Source organism: Desmodus rotundus, chromosome 6 (assembly GCF_022682495.2).
Source record: "Desmodus rotundus isolate HL8 chromosome 6, HLdesRot8A.1, whole genome shotgun sequence".
Taxonomy (NCBI): domain Eukaryota; kingdom Metazoa; phylum Chordata; class Mammalia; order Chiroptera; family Phyllostomidae; genus Desmodus; species Desmodus rotundus.
Genome location: NC_071392.1, coordinates 33,268,519 through 33,289,226, shown reverse-complemented (window position 1 = coordinate 33,289,226; position 20,708 = coordinate 33,268,519).

Sequence of the window (20,708 nt, the reverse complement as noted above, 5' to 3'; positions counted from 1 at the left end):
AGAACAAATCTCTATTTCTAAAAAACTCAATTTGATACAAATGAAATATTAAAAGACTATACAACTTGAAACCCAACATAAAAGTGCTACAGGGGATCAGCAATGCGAAAGCAAAACATGTTTGAAGTATACTCAAAAAGTAAACAAATCATGAATTTTTGCACTCACAAAGTACATAATGGCCCAAAGTTACATTTTCTTTGCACTTCCAAGGGTTCCACACCGTGGAAAACAGAGTTCAGGCTTTTAATTTAGTACATTGTCTCTGTTCTTTTCTGTTATCAGTTTGTGATATATACAGAGGTTCCATCAAGTAAATGGTATTTAAATAGCAGGATATTTCTTCACTGAAATTGCAATATTTTTGCTCAACAATACAATGGGTATGTGAAAAGATTTGATAATAAAAAGCTCGCTCAGAAGTGGTAATATCTCTCTTACTACAGTTTAATTTAATATGCTGGCTTCCAAACGTTAAGAGCTGTTGGCTTTCATAGAAGCCAGATATGTATATATAGATGATAAATGAGAGATAGATGGATAGGTGGGTGGGTGTGGGGGTGGATGGGTGGGTGGATAGAAGATTGGATGGATAGACAGACAGACAGATAGGCGATAGATACTTAAAGCATCTTTGCTTAAGCCTGTTGAATTATCAAAGTTGTATGATCTCCAGTATTTTTTTAACAAAAATACCAATGTTTCACAGCCATATGAGATCATGGAGTGTTTGCCACTAAAATACCAACAGTGACATAAATTTCATAGACATTTTCATCAGGAGTCATTAGACTCAACAGACATCCCAGACAATAAGCTCTTCTCTCTTCCCTAGGAGTAAGCTCCTTAGAGGTTTCACGTAAAAACCAAGTATGTTTCCACATTAGATGCAGGAGGTAAGCGCCCCCCTCCTCAATGAAGCAATGATTGGCCACTAAGTTGATGGCAACCGTCTTTTAAATTGTCTTCAAATATTACAGTTCTGCCTCTAAGTTAGCATTATAATAATGACATTAAGAAGTACGAAGAATATAAATCAGGAAACACACCAGCAAAAATAATTCATTTCAGATCTCAAGAAACTAAATATTCGGGATTTTACTTTGTTCTATGTAACTGATTCTAATTTAAAAAATCTCAAGACTATCTTAAGGTAAACTATCTCTCTCATTACATTAACTATATAAATTTCATTTCATTTTCCTCTTTTTGCTTTAAAAACACAATTATCAAATAGTTTGCAAATGTGTATTTTGATAGGTTTGCAGAAAATCTTGCAAAATTGATGATTTTATTTAAGAAATTAAATTTCCTTAAATTTACCTAACAGTGACTTTATACAACAAAGGAAATAAGGAGTTATCATATTTACAATAAGTCTCAGTTTGAAAATGTAATGCGATTTGGGGGTTTTGAGAATATTTTTATTTCATAGGAAAATTACATTACAAATTAAAATATCCCAGGATATGACTTCAAGGATTTGAAAAACCACCCAGTGCCTATTAGGAAATATAATGAAGACATATCAGACATGTCGGCTGTAGACGTTTTACTACCACACAACTAATTACGAATTCTCCAGCATTCCTAGGTAATATCCAGAATGAAAGAAAAGCAGAGAATGACAAGCCACACTTTATTGATTTTCTCTCACTTTTCAGAGTGTGTTAAATATTGCAGTGAGAAACCATTTAATGAGCTTTCATCTAGCAAGTACCTTATTTCCTTTCAAGGACACAGTACAAAATTCCCTAGAAGCTAAAATTGTAAGAGCTATTAATAGGCCAAAGGTTTCCATGAACATAAGCTTCTAAATGACCAAAGACAAAGGTTATGGTCGTGCAGTGGAAACTTCAAAAAAAATAGAAAAGAAGTATATGGAAACGGGCTAGAGAATATCTTTTGTGTTGCTCTAATTTGCTGTTCTGTTTTGAAAGATTTTAAACTCACGACTTCAAACACAGTGTAATGAATTCCTAATATTCTTTTGATCAACTGTTAGCATTTCTCCATGTCTCACTTTCTGTCTCTCTCCCTCTCACCTCTCTCTACACATACATATATATTCACACAGGCATATACATATATTTTCACATATACACACATATATGTACACACACACATATATACGCATATACACCTACAGAGGAACAGAAAGAGATCCATTACTCCAAACCAACCCAAAGTAGGTTATAGGCACTGTGACTGTCATTCCAAAATCCTTAAGCATAAACTCTCAAGAACAATGACATTCTCCTATACAACCATAATGCTCCTATCACACCTAGGAAAATCAGTATTAATACAATACCATATACCAAAAAACCTATCCTGTAAATTTTTCCCTCTTATTTCAAAAATGTCCTTTACATCTAATTTTTTTCCCCATCTTGGATCCAATCAATATTTACACTTTGGATTTGGCCATTACACCTCCCTCCTTTGTCTCCTTGAATCTAGTAAAATTCCCCTTTCCCCTGTGGTATCTGTTCTTGATACCACAAAATCCTTTGAAGAGTTCAGGTCAGTTGTTCTGCAGAGGAATTGACATTACGGATTGGTCTGGTGTTGAGATTCAGGTCCAAGTCGTCCAGGGAAAACACACCACCACATGGGAGACATTGTGTACCGCTGTACTGTATCCCATCCGAAGGCTGTCCCAGCATGGGCAATGGAAAGTTGCATTACCTAATGTTTTTGCCATAAAGGCGATTTTAGCCTTTGTAATCAAGGAGTCATCTGTGAGGGGCATGAATTGATCATCTATATGTGTATCAAATTGGGGGTTATAACAAAATAGTGGTTTGCAAATTTTGTCTTCCTTTCTATTTTTATGAGCTGGCACTCTTCTGTAAAGAAGAGCTTCTCACCTTCTCTCTTTTTTATTCAATCATTCCCATTACAATTTTTTTCAGAATCACTATGGACTCGTGTTGCTTTTTTATGTATTCAATATGTTATAATTCATTGCCATCATTATTCGTTTTGAAGCTCATTTATGCCAAATATGGACTGCTTCAAGCTGGCTCCTACATCCTTTTGATGTGACTCTATCTCTGAGTATTTTCATGCTCTCTCTCACAAGATGTTCCAGGTTCAATTTTTACTTTCCTTTGCCCAGACATGAAATCAGTCATGTTCCCAGAGTCCAAATCCCTTTTAGTAGGGAGTACTATTTAGAAATCAAGATGCTTCACCAGATTGTATGAGTAATTGCACATCGCGACAGAGTGGTCACTGCTTCTAGGCACTTCCAGAAACAGAGTTAGGAGAACACACACGCAGAGTTGATTTACAGATGTACATACATATATGTATAGCTGAATTTTACAAATATATATAATCCAATACTCACATGTATTGGATTATATATATTTGTTGAAATATAAAGATCACATATATGAGCATAAATAGGAATATATACATAAAATTACATATATATTTCTGTTTATTGAATTTATTGGGGTGACATTGGTTAATAAAATTATATAGGTTTCAGGTGTACAACTCTATAATACACCATCTGTATATTGTATTGCACTCACCACTCCAAGTCAAGTCTCCTTCTATCACCATTTCTCCCTGAGTACTGTGTTCAATACTTTATTGAATTATTTATTCTGGTTTTCATTATCACTCTGAGTACATTGGTTTTCATGTATTTCTAGAATTGTTTAGATGCTTTTTTAGTAAGATAATTTTTAATATGTGAGACATGTTCATGTTTCATATGTCAAACTGTAGGCCTGTTCAGAGATGCTTCACTTCTGTCCTTACACATTCTGGCACATTTCCCCCCCCCGCCCCCCGCCCCCCGTCTCCACGTGTCACCATTTCCTTTAGTTTCCGGTTTAGCATGCCTGTGTTTCTCTACACAAAAATGAGTAAATGTGTATAATGATTCACCTTTTTGTAGAAAAAAGGTAGCATATTACATACATTGTATATACTTTTATAAACCTTGCTTTTTTTGACTGAGATCCTGGAATCATTTCCTATGAGTTCATAACTGGCAACTTCATTTCTTGGTATTGCTGCATCACAGTCAGTTTGGCAAATGTGAATTGCAATAGAGACGTGTTTAAGTTGTGGCCAATATTTTCATGTCACCAACAATAATACAGTAAATAACACTTTGCCTATGTTGCTAAATATTTGTGGAGATGACCATCAGGTAAATTCCTAGAGATAGAATTGCTTGCCAAAGTGTGTGCATATGCAGAAAATTCACAAAGGTAGTGTAGTTTTATAGTTTAGTTACTCAGCTTTTCTCCTCAACATCTTATGTGAGTATGGTACATTCGTGACAATTAATGAAGCATTACTGATACATTGTTATTAACTAAATCCCATACTTCATTCAGATTTCCTTAGTTTTAACTTAATGTTCCTCTTTCTGATCTAGAATTCCATCAGGCTACTGCATTTAGTTGTCATGTCTTCTTAAGTTCCTCTTGGTTATTAGCAGTTTGTTTCTTTGACTTTCCTTGTTTTTTGGTTTTCTTTTTACTTTCAGGTCTCAGACTGTCTTTGTTTTTAGTACATTTTCTCTTTACTGGGATTTGTCTGATGTTTTTCTCATGCTCAGGCTGGGATTATGGGTTTGAGAGGGGAAGACCTCAGAAACCAATGTCATGCCCATGTCATATCACATCATGTAAAGGCTACAGTATCAGCAGGACTTGTCACCTTGGACATAACCTTGATCGCTGAAGTGATGTTTATCAGATTTCACCACTATAAAAGGTACTCTTTCCACAAACCATCTTTTAATATCATGTTCACCCTTTGTTAGCTCAGGAAAGTGTTATACTTGCCTCAAAAAATAGGTTGGAAGTTTTCTTTTTGCTATTTACTGGAATACTTTAAGCAGAATTGGGATCTAGTTTTTGATGGTTTCTTGAATGCCCCCATGAAACTATCTTCCTGTGAAGATTTTTGTGACATAGTTCTTTATTGCCATTTTCTTTATTCCAGAGAAGTTTGGTCTGTTCAACTTTCAACCTCAATGGTGGTCAGTTTGGGGATTTTATTTTCCTGGTAAATTGTACTATTTTTATAGAATCTCAAATATAATTGGAAAGAGGTGTTTGAAATTTCCTCTTTCCATTGGTGTCTCCACTCATACGTTATTTTATATATTTGTGCCTCTCATTTTTTAATTAGCCTAGGTAGGGCTTTGTCTATATTGTTGGGTTTTTTCTTGAAGAGCCAGCACTTTGATTTATTTCTTGTTCTAGTGTTTTTTGTTTTCTATCTCATTGTGTTCTTACACTCATTCTGTTCTTTACATTTCCTTTATTTTCTAGCTTTTTGAGGTAGGAATATATTGTATGTGTGTCCTTCCATTTTTATCACTAAAAGAAGTTTGGGCTACCAATTTTCTTCTGATCACTGCTTTAAGTTGTAACCCAGAGACACTAATCTATAAAGTTTTATTATTTTTGTTTAGAAATTCTGAAAATTCAGCTTTTATTTTCCTTTTATCTATGTTCAATAGTTTTTCAATTTTAAAAATTAAGAGACTTGATTTTGATTTTATTATTAATTTCTAATTTACTGCAGCATGATATGAGAATGCATTTTACATGTTTTCTGTTACATAGAATTTATTGTGGTCAATTTTTGTAAGTGTTCCATGTACTTTTAATAAGTTTGATGCACATCTACAAGATCTGCCTTATTCATGATGCTGTTTTGACCTCTATATACTTAATCATTTTGATCTATTTACACTGTTTTAGACTAAGAGTGTTATTTTAAAGTGTACTTAGTCTTGTTTTATGTTTGTCTATTTTTTAAGGTTTTTTTAAATTTACTTATTTTTAGAGGAGAGAGAAAGAGAGAGAAACATCAATGTGTGGTTGCCTCTCACATGCCCCCTACTGGGGACCTGGCCTGCAACCCAGGCATGTGCCCTGACTGGAATCGAGCCAGTGACCCTTTGGTTGCAGGCCAGCACTCAGTCCACTGAGCCACACCAGCCAGGCCTATTTTATTTTCTGCATTAGGAAGTTCTTGCTCCCTCTTTGGTGCAAAGAGATCCATACTGTTTTGTCATGAATGTGAATTTTAACCTTTCCTTTATAGTTTCCTTCTCTCTCTCATTTGTTACCTTTGGCCTAATTTCTACTGTGTCTGAAACACCACTTCCTTGTTGTTTATATTTACCTGCTGTACCCTTGTGCATTACTTCATTTTTAGCCACCCGGTATCATTTTATTTTAGAGTTTACCTGTATTTTGTGAGCCAATCTGAAAATACTTCCCTTTCAATAAGTGAGCTACGCCCATGTACACTTGTTGATGATATAATTGATATTTGGGGCTTACTTTGTTTTATTAACTATGTACCCTTTGTTCTATTTACTGTTTCTAATTTATGTTTTTTTCTTTGCAGTTTTATTCCTTTCATATTTGGTAGATTTTTGTTATTGCTCTATTAATCATTATGTTTGTACAATGTCTTAGGTCCTCTCTTTGCCTAATTAGGCATCTGATACTAGGGTGAACTAACTTTAGATAATATTCTTTCACATCTATTTATTAACTATGCAGCAACTAATAAGCCCATTCTACATTTCTCTTTCTTTTTATTTACCTCAACATTTTTACTAGTGTTTTCTATTTATTACAACTATGACATTGACATACTGGCATTCAACACCTGTCCTCACCTTCATTTCATTCTTTCATCTCCACTTAAATTAACTGATTACCACCAGTCCTTTTGCTCAAGTTCCCCAGGCATGTTTTGGTTAAATGGAGCGCTTCATCTCTAGGTAAGTCCTCTTGTGTACAGTTTTCCCTGATTTTTTTACATAGTTATGGCATGTTATGTACCCTTCATACATTAAAGACACCATGACTGGAGATAACCATTACTCAAACTTCTTTTTTTAATTTCTTAAAAGTGTAGCACTACTGTTACCTGTAAAGAACTACAGAAATCTGAGGTTCCTATGAGGAAAGTAATAAGCTAGACAGCTACTGTGCTGTAAACACTTGGAGAAGATATGAGGCCCCTGGGCCCAAGACAAAGGACTTGATTACTTGTGGCACAGCAAGAAGCCTGAGCATTAGCATATTTGCATGCCTTCTGTTCCAAGTCCTACAGGGACGATGCAGAGAGGCCCAGAATAAATGTCCGAATACAAAGTAGTCCGTATTATAGGAGAGAAACCCTGAACTTAGGGAACCAGTATTTTTTACAGTGGATGGTACGCATGTCTATCTACCCTTTGCTCCAGAGGGACATACTATCTCTGTCTTCCAAGGGTGCTCACCATACAAACCTACTGGAAAATGTAGAAAAAAAGACAGTCAGTGTCTCTGTTTCAGGACATACCGATACACAAAAGATTCATATAGAGAATTATCTCCAATATTACCTTGATATGTATACTGCCAACCAAATTTCATTCATATATAGAATCCTTAATACACTGCCAATAAAATGCTGCTGGTATTCAATAGAATTTTACTAATGTAATGTTTCTTATTTAGTCATAAGATATAAGGCTATGACTCTGTAGTGTGGGTTAAGTAAGACCATTTTAGAAAAAGCTCACATGAGTGACAAATTTTCTTCCCGCTGTAACAGTCAAGAATTTTTCTTGGTTCCCCTTTTCTCTTGACCCCATAGGACTCAGGGTCTTTTATGTCATTGCAAGCAGTAGGAACATCATCATGAGAGGTGAACGGGTTAATTACCTAGAACCTGCATCTTAGCTTCCTCTTGTAAGTGCTCGTCAGATGGCCAGGATATACCTGAGAACAATGCATAAACCCTGGGTCTGGGACCCAGATGGCAGGACACTTTAAAACTTGCCAGGTGATCCCAAAGTGCAGCCAGGGTTGACACTGAGCCCTGGTGTCAGCTCACAGATAAAAACCTAACTACCCCAGGAATCAAATCTGAGGGTCATAGATGGTCATAGGAGGTAATATTTATTTTAGAACACATTTTAATGCCCTTCCTTCTCCTTCATAAAGTATAGATATTAATTCTTGCCTCCAAATGTGTAATAAGAACTTGAGAACAAAAGGATAATTGTTTTCTTATTTAACACACTTTCAGATATTACAGGCAAATTCTCTAGTAGTTTCATAACAGAGATAACAGTATGTACATTTTCATGCAGGTGGGAAAAAGGAGATGTTTTGAACATCAAAATAAATGATTTTCCCTGGAAGGCACAGCTGTTGCAAAGCACTTAATTTCATATAGCTAGTCTATCAGATCACTTGGATGGCTAAATATTCCTCACCCTTCAATTTGGGGTGGGAGTGAGGTGGGTATTTCAAGATATGGAATTCACAGCTTTTAGCTTTTAGATGTAGGTGAAGGGTTACATTTCTTTCTCTTTATAAAAAAAAAAAAGTTTGCTATGTGCTTCAAGTACATAGAAAACTTCCCACTGTGACAGTTAAGAATTTACAATATCTAACAGGATGCTGGCCAGCTTACTTTGGTAGAGATACATGCAGCTAAAATTGCTTCCCCTTTGCTAATACTATGCATTCAGCGTTTTCCTGATAGGCATGCTCTTGGACAAAACCTTCAGACATATAATATTTAGTCTCCTTAGAGCCCTCAAACACAGTCTTGACTTATGGACTCCGAAACTGCTGACTCTCCACAGTTCACGCCAGCAGTCTTCCCATACAGCCTTACCTTTTAACGATAGGTAAAGCACTTAGCTACCCCTGGAAGACTGTTAGAACTGCCATGGGATGTATAAAATGTCTGTTAGGAAGCATCAGTAAAAATCCTGCAAAGCCCACTGAAGAAGTATATCCAGACAATCAAATTTCATTGAAAGGGTATTGACAAAGAATCCTTACAAAGTAAGGTAAAATCCATTAGTCCCATTTGAGAACTCGGTATATTTAAAAACTGTACCAATGCTACCAAATTTACATGAGAGCAAAAATTAAAGTTATCTTGAATTGTATTTATATGCCATTTTTTCCCAAAGAATTCAAAACATTTTAAGGATCATCCAACTCTGTGAAAACAAATGATACTAACCTCATGTTTTAGAGAGAAAAGATCACTGGATATTGGTTGAGGGCCCTCATGGACTACAACAGCAGCCAGTCAATATTTATTATATATTGACGCCAGGTGATTTGGCAAAGGCAGCTAAGTAATTTGTATAGTAAAAATAAGGAATATATACAGTATACATACTTGTTGACAAAAATCTGCCAAGTCATTATCATCAAATACACAGGAAAATGTGATATAGAGTTAATATTTCAGAATTTTTAGTTAACTATCTTTTCTCTAAGTCCTCTTATTTGTCCTTGAACTAAGAGAGACCATCAGACAGCTGCTCACAGAAATGCTGTTACAAAACAATGCTTTCTATCACTTTTTGGGCAAAGCAAATATTGCTAAGCCTGTATCCCCACTGCACAGAGTTCATACTCTATAAAAAAATGCATTCTAAATCCAAACATTTTCCTAATAGACTACATTGTTTTCATTTTAATTGTCAATGATATTTCTTCTTCTGCACCAGATCTTTTTTTTTTTTTTTGGTCTAAATTTGGAATTTATCTTTTAATCATTTTATATTGTTATTCTATTCAGTTGTCCCAATTTTTCCCCCTTTGCCCTCCTCCACCAAGCCCACCCTGCCCCTGCTCCCACACTGTTGTCCATGTCTGTGGGTCATTCACACATGTTCTTGTCTAGTCCCTTCCCCATCATCTACCATTATCCCCGACCCAGTCACTGTCAGTCTGTCCCATGTCCCCATGCCTGTGGTTCTATTTTGTTCATTAGTTTATTTTGTTCATTAGATTCCTCTTATGGGTCAGATTATATGATATTTGTCTTTCAATGACTGGCTTATTTCACTTAGCATAATACTATTCAGTTCCATCCATGCTGTGGCAAAAAAGGTAGGAGTTCTTTCTTTCTTTCTGCTGCATAGTATTCCACTATGTATAGGTACCAGGTTTTCCAACTACTCATTTACTGATGGGTTTTTGCCTGTTGAGTATAATGTTAGCTGTAGGTTTCTCGTATATGGCTTTTATTATGTTGAGGTAAGCTCCCTCTATTCCTACTTTTCTGAGTGTTTTTTTATCATAAATGGGTGCTGGATTTTATCAAGTGTTTTTTCAGCATCTTTTGATATGGTCATGTGATTTTTATGCTTCATTTTGTTTATGTGATGTATTACATTTATTGACTTGTGTATATTGTACCATCCTTGCATCCCTGGGATGAATCTCACTTGTTTGTGGTGTATGATCTTTTTAATGTATTGCTGGATCTTGATTGCCAATATTTTGTTGAGGATTTTAGCATCTACATTCATCAGAGATACTGGCCTGTAGTTTTCTGCCTTTGTTGTGTCTCTAGTTTGTTGTGTCTCTACCTGATTTTGGAATTAGCATGTTACTGGCCTCATAAAAAGAGTTTGTGAATCTTCCCTCTTCTTGAATTTTTTGTAATAGTTTAAGAAGGATAGGAGTTAGTTCTTCCTTAAATGTTTGGTAAAATTCACATGTGAAGCCATCCATTCCAGGGTTTATGAGTGCCAGAAGTTTTTTAACTACTGCTTCATTTTCACTAGTTATTATCAGTCTATTTAGGGTTTCTGCTTCTTCTTGATTCAGTTTTGGAAAACTAAATGTTTCTACAAATTTGTACATTTTGCCCAGGTCATCCAATTTCTTGGCATATAGTTGTTCATAGTAATTTCTGACAATCCTTTGTGTTTCTGTGGTACTGGTTATAACTTCTCCTCTTTTATTTCTGATTTTACTTAGTTGGGTCCTCTCTCTTTTTTTCATGATTAGTCTGGTTAAAGGTTTGCCAATTTTGTTTATCTTTTCACGAACCAGCTCCTAGATTTATGATCCTTTCAATTGTTCTTTTAGTTTCTATGTCATTTAATTCTTCTTGGTTCTTGGTTATTTCCTTTCTTCCCCTTCCTCTGGGCTTTGTTTGTTGCTGTTTTTCTAGTTCTTGTACACGTAGGGTTAGGTTGTTTATTTGAAAATTTTCTATCTTCTTTAGGTAGGCCTGTATTGCTATGAATTTCCCTCTCAGCATTGCATTTGTGTCTCACAGATTTTGGGTTGTTGTGTGTTCATTTTCACTTCTTTCCAAGTACTCTTTGGTTCCTTCCTTGATCTAATTGTTGACCCATTATTTTACAACATGTTATTCAGTCTCCATGTATTTGAATATTTTTTTGTTTTTTCCTTGAGGTTGGTTTTTAGTTTCAATCCATTATGATCTGAGCACATGATTAAAATGATTTCAATTATTTTGAATTTTTGAGGCTTGTTTTGTGTTCTACAATGTGGTCTATCTTTGAAAATGTTCCTTGTGCATTTGAAAAGAATGTATATTTTGCTTTTTGGGGTGAAAGGTTCTGTATATATCAATTAAGTCCATTTAATCTAGTCAGAGGTGTCCAACCTGTGGCCTGCAGGCCTCTTGCGGCTCAGCATAGCTATGAATGAAGCCCTACACAAAATTGTAAATTTACTTAAAACATTTGAGATTTTTTTGTGATTATGTGTTGCAATGTATTTAATGTGATGCCCAAGACAACTCTTCTTTTTTCCAATGTGGCCCAGAGATGCCAAAAGGTTGGACACCCCTGAGAGTGTCATTCAGTGTCACAGTATCTTTGTTGCCTCTTTGTTTGGAAGATCCATCCATTGTTGACAGTGGGATATTAAAATCCTCTTGACAACTGTGTTGTTTTCACTATCTTTCTTGAAGTCTTCCAAGATTTTCTTTATATATTTAGGTGCTCCTATGTTGGGTGCAATATGTTTACAAGGGTAATATCCTCCTATTGGATTATTCCCTTAAGTGTTATATAGTGACCTTCTTTGTCCCTTCTTATGGCTTTTGTTTTTAAAGCCTATTTGTGTGATACAAATATTCATACCCCAGCTTTTTGTGTGTGTCCATTTGCTTGGAATATTTTTTCCCATCCCTTCACTTTCAACCTGTGTAGAGCTTTTGTTCTGAGGTGGGTCTTCTGTAGACAGCATATATGTGGTCATGTTTTGCATCAGGTCTTGAAAGGTATAGAACATGTGACCAGTACCTCTGGATCCTTTTCCTCCTATGTCTTATTCTACCACAGTCACAATAATTTTTCTATTTTAAATATAATATAAAATTAATGTAAAACTTGCAAAGCCTAAGATGACAAATATATAAAACTCATATCTATGTTTTTATATGTGAAGTCTAGGAAATTTACAAGAATATATCTTGGTGTTGGTTATGCCATAATCTAAAAGGTAATGTATATTTTAAATTTATAGATGCAAGTTTATTTTATGTCTACAAAGGTTCCTTTCTAAGTTATTGCTCGTTATTTTTGTCCTTCCTTGGTTTATTCTTACACATATATTGAATCTCCCTGCCTCTATTCCAACCCTATCATTTTGTCTCTAATACCTTTTAACTCCTCACTTCTATTATCATTTGCTTGTTTTTTTCTCATTCATCTTACTTTGTTTTTAATGTTATCTATTTCTCCTTGCAGTTATTACAACTTGGTCTTCATTTCTGTGACATTCCAAATTTTTATTTTCTTCCTTGAAATCAATTAGCTCACCTCTCTTATCCTTTCTACATTTCTTATATTTTCCCCCTAAACCCACATGGATCTAAATTTTGCCCTTCTTTTAAAGAAACAGTTGGATTTTTTAAAAATTTCTCTAAAAGTTTTTAGGCACAATATTATTTTTCTCCTTGGAAATTTATTGCTCTGGTAAAGTTTTTTATTTTCCATGGGTTTCTTTTCCCTATTTCTTAATTTTTTCTTTTAGGATGTTTTTACTCAGCTTCTGTTTCTTTTTTGTGTGTGATGAAGGAAAGGATTCTCTATTCAAAGGCTACACAATTTTGAAATAACAGCTTTCCACATGTATTAGTCACTTAAGACCATCAATTAAGGCTAAAATCTTTAACTCCTTAAGTATATTTTATTGATCATGCTATTACACCTGTCCAAATTTTTTCCTCTTTGTCCTCCTCTGCTCAGTACCCCATTCCCTCCAGCAATCCCTCCCCCTTAGTTCATGTCTATGGGTCATGCATGGAAGTGCTTTGGCTTCTCCATTTCCTACGCTGTTCTTAACTTCCCCCTATTTTGTTTCTACCAATTATGCTTCTTAATCCCTGCACCATATCCTTCTCCTCCCAGCTGATAACCCCTCCAAATGATCTCCATCTCTATGATTCTGTTCCTGTTCTCTTTTGGATGTTTGCTTGTTTGCTCAGTTCTTTTTGGTTTTGTTTTTTATTTTTAGATGCAGTTGTCGATAGTTGTCAATTTGTTGCCTTTTTAACATTCATGGTTTTGATCTTCTACTTTTTCTTAAATAAGTCCCTTTAACATTTCCTCTAATAATGGCTTGGTGGTGATGAACTCCTTTAGCTTTATTTACACTGTCTGGGAAGCACTTCATCTGCTTTTCCATTCTAAATGATAGCTTTGCTAGATAGAGTAATCTAAGTTGTAGGTCCTTGCTTGTCATCATTTTGAATACTTCTTGCCAACCCCATCTTGCCTACAAAGTTTCTTCTGAGAAATCAGCTGACAGTCTTATGGGAACTCCTTTGTAGGTAACTTTCTGCTTTTCTCTTGCTGCCTTTAAAATTCCCTCTTCATCTTTAACCTTTGGCATTTTTAATTATGATGAACCTTGGTCCAATTTGTTTGGGACTATGTGCTTCCTGGACTTGCATGTCTATTTCCTTCACCAAATTAGGGAAGTTTTCTTTCATTATTTTTAAAATAAGTTTTCAATTACTTGCTCTTCCTTTTCTCCGTCTGTCAACCCTATGATTCGGATGTTGGCACATTTGGAGATGTCCCAGAGGTTCCTAATCCTATCCTCATTTTTTTTAATTGTTTCTCCTTTTTGTTCTGGTTGAATGTTTATCTCTTCCTTATGTTCCAAATCGTTGGTTTGAATCCCATCTTCCTTCCCTTCTCTGTTGGTTTCCTATGAATTATTCCCTTAGTGTGACCTTCATTTCTTCCTTTATTTTTTTGCCATGCTCAAGGAGTTCTCTGAGCTTCCTGATAACCAGTGTTTTGAACCCTATATCTGACAGGTTGGCTATCTCCATTTCACTTAGTTCTTTCTGGGGGGTTTTGTTCTGTTCATTCACGTGCATCTTTGTTCTTTCCTCAATTTAGTAGCCTCCTTGTGTTTGTTTTCATGTATTAGGTAGAGCTGCTTTAACTCCGTCTTAGCAGTGTGGCCTACTGTAGAAAAGACACCTGTAAATTGTGTGAGGTGGAGCCTTAGGTAATTGCCAGGGCAGGGCAACCCACTTTGCTGCTTTGTGGCTGTGTGGGACAGCCACAAAGACAGGACAATTCTCTTCAAGAGGGGACATTTCTACCACCTGGCTTTTGACAGTTCACCTGGCACTTTCTCAATTTCCAGTCATCTCACCACCTTCCTGTGTGCTTCTGGTGCACTTCTAGCTGCTGCTTGGTGGTGAACCTGAAATGGGTGTATTTGTATATATTCTAAGACTGTGCTGGCCCTTTAAGTGGTGGAAATCCAGCAGTTTCTTCTGCTACCCCAATCCCTGCTGGTTTTTACAGCAGGAGGTAATGAGGATCTAACTTCCTGGTGTTGGAAACTTGAGCTGTGCAGTCTGGCCTGGGTCTGGGATTGCTCAATTCCAAGGTTTACCTCCCATTCTTTCTGTTGCTACTGCCTTCCCACACCACACCACCTCTCAGCCCATGTCCACAGCTCTGTCCCTCCTACCCTTCTGGAGGAATGTGTCTTATTTTAATCCTTCGTTGTTGGACTTCCATACAGCTCAATTTTCTGACAGTTCTGGGTTTTATTAGTTTTGAGATCTGGCTGTAATTCTCTCCATGGTTGCACGAGGAGGAAAAGCATGTCTACCTATGCCTCCATCTTGACCTGAAGTCTTTGTTTCTTTTTTATTATGAATTTTTCAATAGGAGGGGTGAACTTTTCCCAGAACCATTATTTGGAGAAACTTCTATACATAAAGGCCAGAGCTTATATTTAACCCAGTAGAAATTTGTCTTATCACACAGGTTGTGTACTTGAGTTTTAATCTATTTCATGTCTACACAAAAGAGAGTGCACTTATAAGAGTTATTTATAATACAGAATCTCACTCATTGACCTTGCATCTACAAAATAAGACTACCAATAAATACAATATTTTGGTATTACTCTTTATTTAGCCCCATATATTTCACATATTTTGAGGTGTTTTATTATACATTTACCCCTTAATTTGTTTCCTTCTTTACCTAGTGTAATAAGAGCATGACTTCCTTCCTAAAAGTAAGTTAATGATCTCAGCTTCCCTTAGTGAAAAAAAGAAAATCATATTTGCCTCACTGGTTTAAAATAACAAATTTATCTTATAATGAATAAAAGTATTCATTTTCTTTTTTAAGTACATTTTATTGATTATGCTATTACAGTTGTCCCAATTTTTTTCTCCTCTTTAAGCCCCCTCTGCCCTGCACTCCACCACCCTCCAGCACATACCCCCACCCCTTCCATAGGCTGTACATATAAGTTCTTTGGCTTTTCTATTTCCTATACTATTCTTAACCTCCCCTGTCTATTTTATGCATACCATTTATCCTTATTTCCTGTACCTTTTCCCCCCATTCTCCCACTCCTCCTCCCCTCCCCACTGATGACCCTCCGTATGGTCTCCATTTCTGTAATTCTGTCCATGTTCTAGTTTTTGCTTAGTTTTAGGGGGGTGTTTTGTTTGTTTATTAGGTTGTTTGTGCCCTTTCTAGCTTTCCACTGGTCAGTATGTTGATTTTGATAGAAGATGTATTCATATGGGTATTTTTTAGCAGTTATTTTATTTTAAAATCCTCTAAAGCATTTATTATCACAGATAAACCTAAAAATAAGTTTCTTAAGGTAAGAAAATACCTTCAAGATTTTATTTAGACTTTCATGGACTATTTAAGTATATATAAGGATATTTGCTGTTCATGCAACATTGATTCATCTAAGACCATATATTTTCTTGTTTACTTATCTATTTAACCATCACTCACCATCATCACTAGAATGTAAGCCCCTTCAGGGCAAGAACAAATGCCTAGAATAGTGCATTCATATTGTAAACACTTAAATATTTTATGAATGGATGAATGGTCAAATTTTGGGTTTAGAAATATCATACAATTGTAATATTGAGACCAGAGAAAATACTAGTTGGTTGTTGAAGTAATTCAGACAAGATGATTTAAGATATTTTAAGGAAATAAGAATAAGATTCAAGATTAATGATTTTAAAAGACCTGTAGATAATAGAGTCAATAGAATTTGTGAGAGCTTTCTTTTACAACTTTTAAGACAGGCAGAAATCAAGAGCCAAAATTTCTTATCTCTGCTTCCCTAAATACAAACCAAGAGCAACTGGTGTTTAATTCCAGTTCTAGAAACATAGGGCTCAACTTTAAAGAAACTGAACTAACTGCTTAGATAAAACTAGGTTAGATTGGTCCTTCGCACCTAGGAAAAAAGGTCTCCTTTTTTGGTCACTAGCAGATTTCTCAGATTAATTGTTGACTATCATTTTACTCACCCAAAAGAGAAGCCTGCCAGTTGACATGGTAAACCAATTCTCATGTGAAATAACTAATACATGCATTTATTCTCAAATATAAATAGACTACATATGATTTTAGGATATCTGAAGAAAAGCAGTACCATGAAACTGATAGACCATGATAAATAGAAAATTAATCCAGAGTAGAGGAAACTGGGAGAAATCAAGCACCAGGGAATCACTTTAAAATAGAAAGCCAAAAGTATATATGATGATCAAGGATGTATTGGGCTAGATAATAAAATTTCAGAAATCTTGCAGGCCACAGAGTAAAAAGAGAGAGGATTAAAATGAGACATTTTTATGAGATTATTCCAGGAAATCTAAGTAGTAGGAGTTCTATTTTAAAAGGAGGGTGGAACAGAGGGGCAATCTTCAGAAGGATAAGGGGTTTTTCTCCAAGTTGAAGAGTAACCTGAGTCTTTTAACTGAAAACTACTATCTAGTACTGAGTAGAATTAATGGAAAAAAAAAAGAAAGAAAGAAAAAGGAAAAGAAGAACCCAACTTGAGCCTTCATCATGAAATGTTAAGAACACTTGGGATAAGAATATAATAGAAGTTCTGGAGAAGAGAACAGAACAGACAGATGATTTATAAATGATTAAAAGTGAGAGTAGCAACAACCTTCTTTTCATACTATGAGATAGTGAAACAGCATCATCAAAATTCTGAAGAAAAATTATTTTGATTATGCAATTACATGTTCTATATTTAGCCAAATTATGAATCAGTTATAAAGAAAAAATGAAGATATTTTCAGACATGAAAGGAACTAAAAAGTTTACCTCCCAAGTACTCTTTTTAAAGATATTATTCAAACAATTACTCTAATAAAACAAAAGGGAAAAATGGTAAGAAAAAGACATGGGATACCATAAACAATGATGTAAATGTCACGGTACATTGAAAAAGTATTATCAGGATTACAGTTGTGCAGCATAATCTAGAAAGCAATTATATTTATAAGGATGTCATCAAGAAAAAATGGAATAGAATCATCCCATTAAATGATAATTTTAATTAACCATTTATTTTGCAAAATATATGTTAGGATGCCACCAATGCTATCACTTTTTGTAGAGCCTCAATAACCAAACCACAAAATGAGTTATCTGTAATTAATCATTTTCTGATACTACCTTCTAAAAAAAGACCAGAACATCTTTCTCCTGTGAGCCTTTCAGGCCCAGTAAAAATCTGAGTTGTTTTCTCATTATGTATATCTATATATCTACCCTGTTCCCCTACTTCTGATACCATGTTCTCTGGAATCTAGAAGACGAGGATAGCATATATCCCAACTCCAGTTCTAATTTCAGCCCCACACCATACAGAGCTCAGAAGTCATGCAGCAGTCACCAGCATGGAATCGACCAGAGATGCTCTAGAGCTTTTACTTTGCTTCCCCAAATCCTGAGGGAGCCTAGCTCCTTTAAGCTCTCTGGACAACCATTCCTCAGGACATACGCTTCCAAATGGCAGATTTACTCGTATATGCTTCCAAGGAACAGGCAACCGGATAGAGAAAGGGACATAGAATAAGAAAAAGGCATAACCTTGTTGTCTTTTAAGAAATGTCCTAAAAACCATCAAACACCACTTCTGCTTACACTTCATGGATAAGGATTAAGTTACATCTCACATCTAGGTATAAAGGAGTTGGGGAAATGTAGTCATAGTGCCAATCAGTTATGCACCTACCTAAAAACAGGAGTTTCTACTATCTTGGAACAGAAGGAGAATGGATATTGCAGGGCAAATTGATACTGTTATCACAGAAGAAATTTAAGGTACATCTCTAACCTTTTAAATTTGTCAAAAATAATGGACTGCAAGATTACAAACTAATGAAAATAAGAAAAATGTAACAATAAGTTTCAAGAAAGGTTCTTACAAGTATCACTGTTCTATCTAGTGGGGTACATTCAACACATGAATACAATCATTCAGATAATATATCCATAAGTATTTAACATACTTAGAATATCTTCGAAGTTCATAAAATAAAATACACTGTGTTAGAACAAACTTGACACTAAAAGCATTATAACTGAGTGTGTCTGCTCTGTACAGCAAGGATAGTGGAACTCCACAGGGCTATGTCTTCACAAGAACTAAACACATAATATGGATAGAGAGTACCTGATAAACATGTTAATTACACAGTCTCGCTGAGTCCGGAAATGCCCACTGTATCCAGAAGCTGTGATGGGAGACTACTGCGGATTGCAGCGGGAATGATTGGCAGAGTAGAAAACAAAGAGAAAGGTCAATGCTGCAGCCTCCATCATACTTTTGTATTACTTCTCCCTGAATTGAGCCACAGTTAAAATATACACCAGGAATTTGAGATATCATTCTTGCAGCGGACAAGTAATTCTGCAAGAGTACTACCAAAGCAATTATGCTGCCAGCATGGGGTAGCAGGAGCCTTTTGCAAATCCATTTGCACCCGCCTTACTCTCTTCAGGGATGCACAGAGGACATAAATGATTTTTTTTTCCTCTCTGATTTTCAAGGTTGTCTATATGATGATGAGTAAGGACTGAGCCTTCCCAAGCCTCGTCATTATCCCCTTACACAATTGGAAAAATGTGGACAGCAGGAATATTAAAAATCCTATCTGCATTTACAATCTAATTTCCTACAAATAATCTTTCAGATTTGGCTGAAAAGTTGAGCACAAAGTGCATCACATCTGTTGGATGCAGTACGTGATGTTGCCACCCTCCTCCACATGCAGGCTGTACTGCCAAGGCCAGGGCCTCTTCCAGCAGGAACAATGGAAAGGATTATGTTCTACTGTTTTATAAACTCATTGTGCAGAGAAAAGGACAATTAATCTGGCTCTGTTCTCATCATTTCTGATGGCACAGGCAGGTGATTCAAAGGTAATGGCACCTCTGCAATGGATTTTTATGGCAATGCAAATATTACAATTTTTAATAGAAAATTATGTTATACAATGAGGTCATTTTTTCCACTCAGATAATGATCATTTTCATCCCTTCCATTCTAATTTGGAAGTCAATGCAGTGTAAATAACTATACAGTGTTTAGTTATTATTATCATCAAGTCCATAGAAGCAAAGATGGTTAGCACCAATTTTGTCATTTTTGAGTGAATATGGTATAAGGGCATTTTAGTGTTTCTGTTAAGTGTCAAAGAAAGAAACAAATACAAACATATCTCTTTAAATCTGCTATTTTTGTGTGCACTGTACAGAAGCCATTTAACACATATCCAATATAGTTTACTATAAAACTGTAGATAAGCAATCTGGCTAGTTTCAAGAGAGGTATACAAGATCTGTCCAGAAAAAAACCAACAATTGTTAACATAATGAGAATGGTTTGCATGATATTAATGTAACCTGATATACAAAGAGAGAGGACTGGAATGCATATGTGTGAACAATGATGACTTCACTGTACTACACAGTGGGGGGTGGTAGATGCCATGCAGTGAGCATGTGTACTGTGTGGCTGTCACACTCAAATGACTGAGTGAGTAGAGCAATGACTCTGCATCAGATTTCACATGAAGCTTGAACATTCCTCTGCGGAAACTGTTCTGATGACTGGCAGCTTTACCATGACAACGCACCTGCTCATGCATCACGTCTCATGCAGTTTTTTGATGAAACATCAAATGACGCAGGTGACTCAGCCCTCCTACAGCCCAGTTTTGGTGCCCCATGCATGATGTCTGGCTTTTCCCAAAAACTAAAATCACTTTTGAAAGGGGAGAGACCATCAATGATATTCAAGAAAATACGATGGGGCAGCTGATGGTGACTGGGAGAACTGTATGAGGTCCCAAGGTGCCTACCTTGAAGGTGACTGAGGAGTCATTGTACTATGTTCAATGTTTTTTGTATCTTGTATCTTCTTCAATAAATGTCTCTATTTTCCATATTACATGGCTGTACACCTTCTGGACAGACCTCATATTTTAATGTAGTCAATGTCACTTGATTGTTTTATAAAACTGTCTCTCTCCTTTTACATTATAGAATTTAACTTAACAGTTAATATGTTTTCATGTCGCAGGTA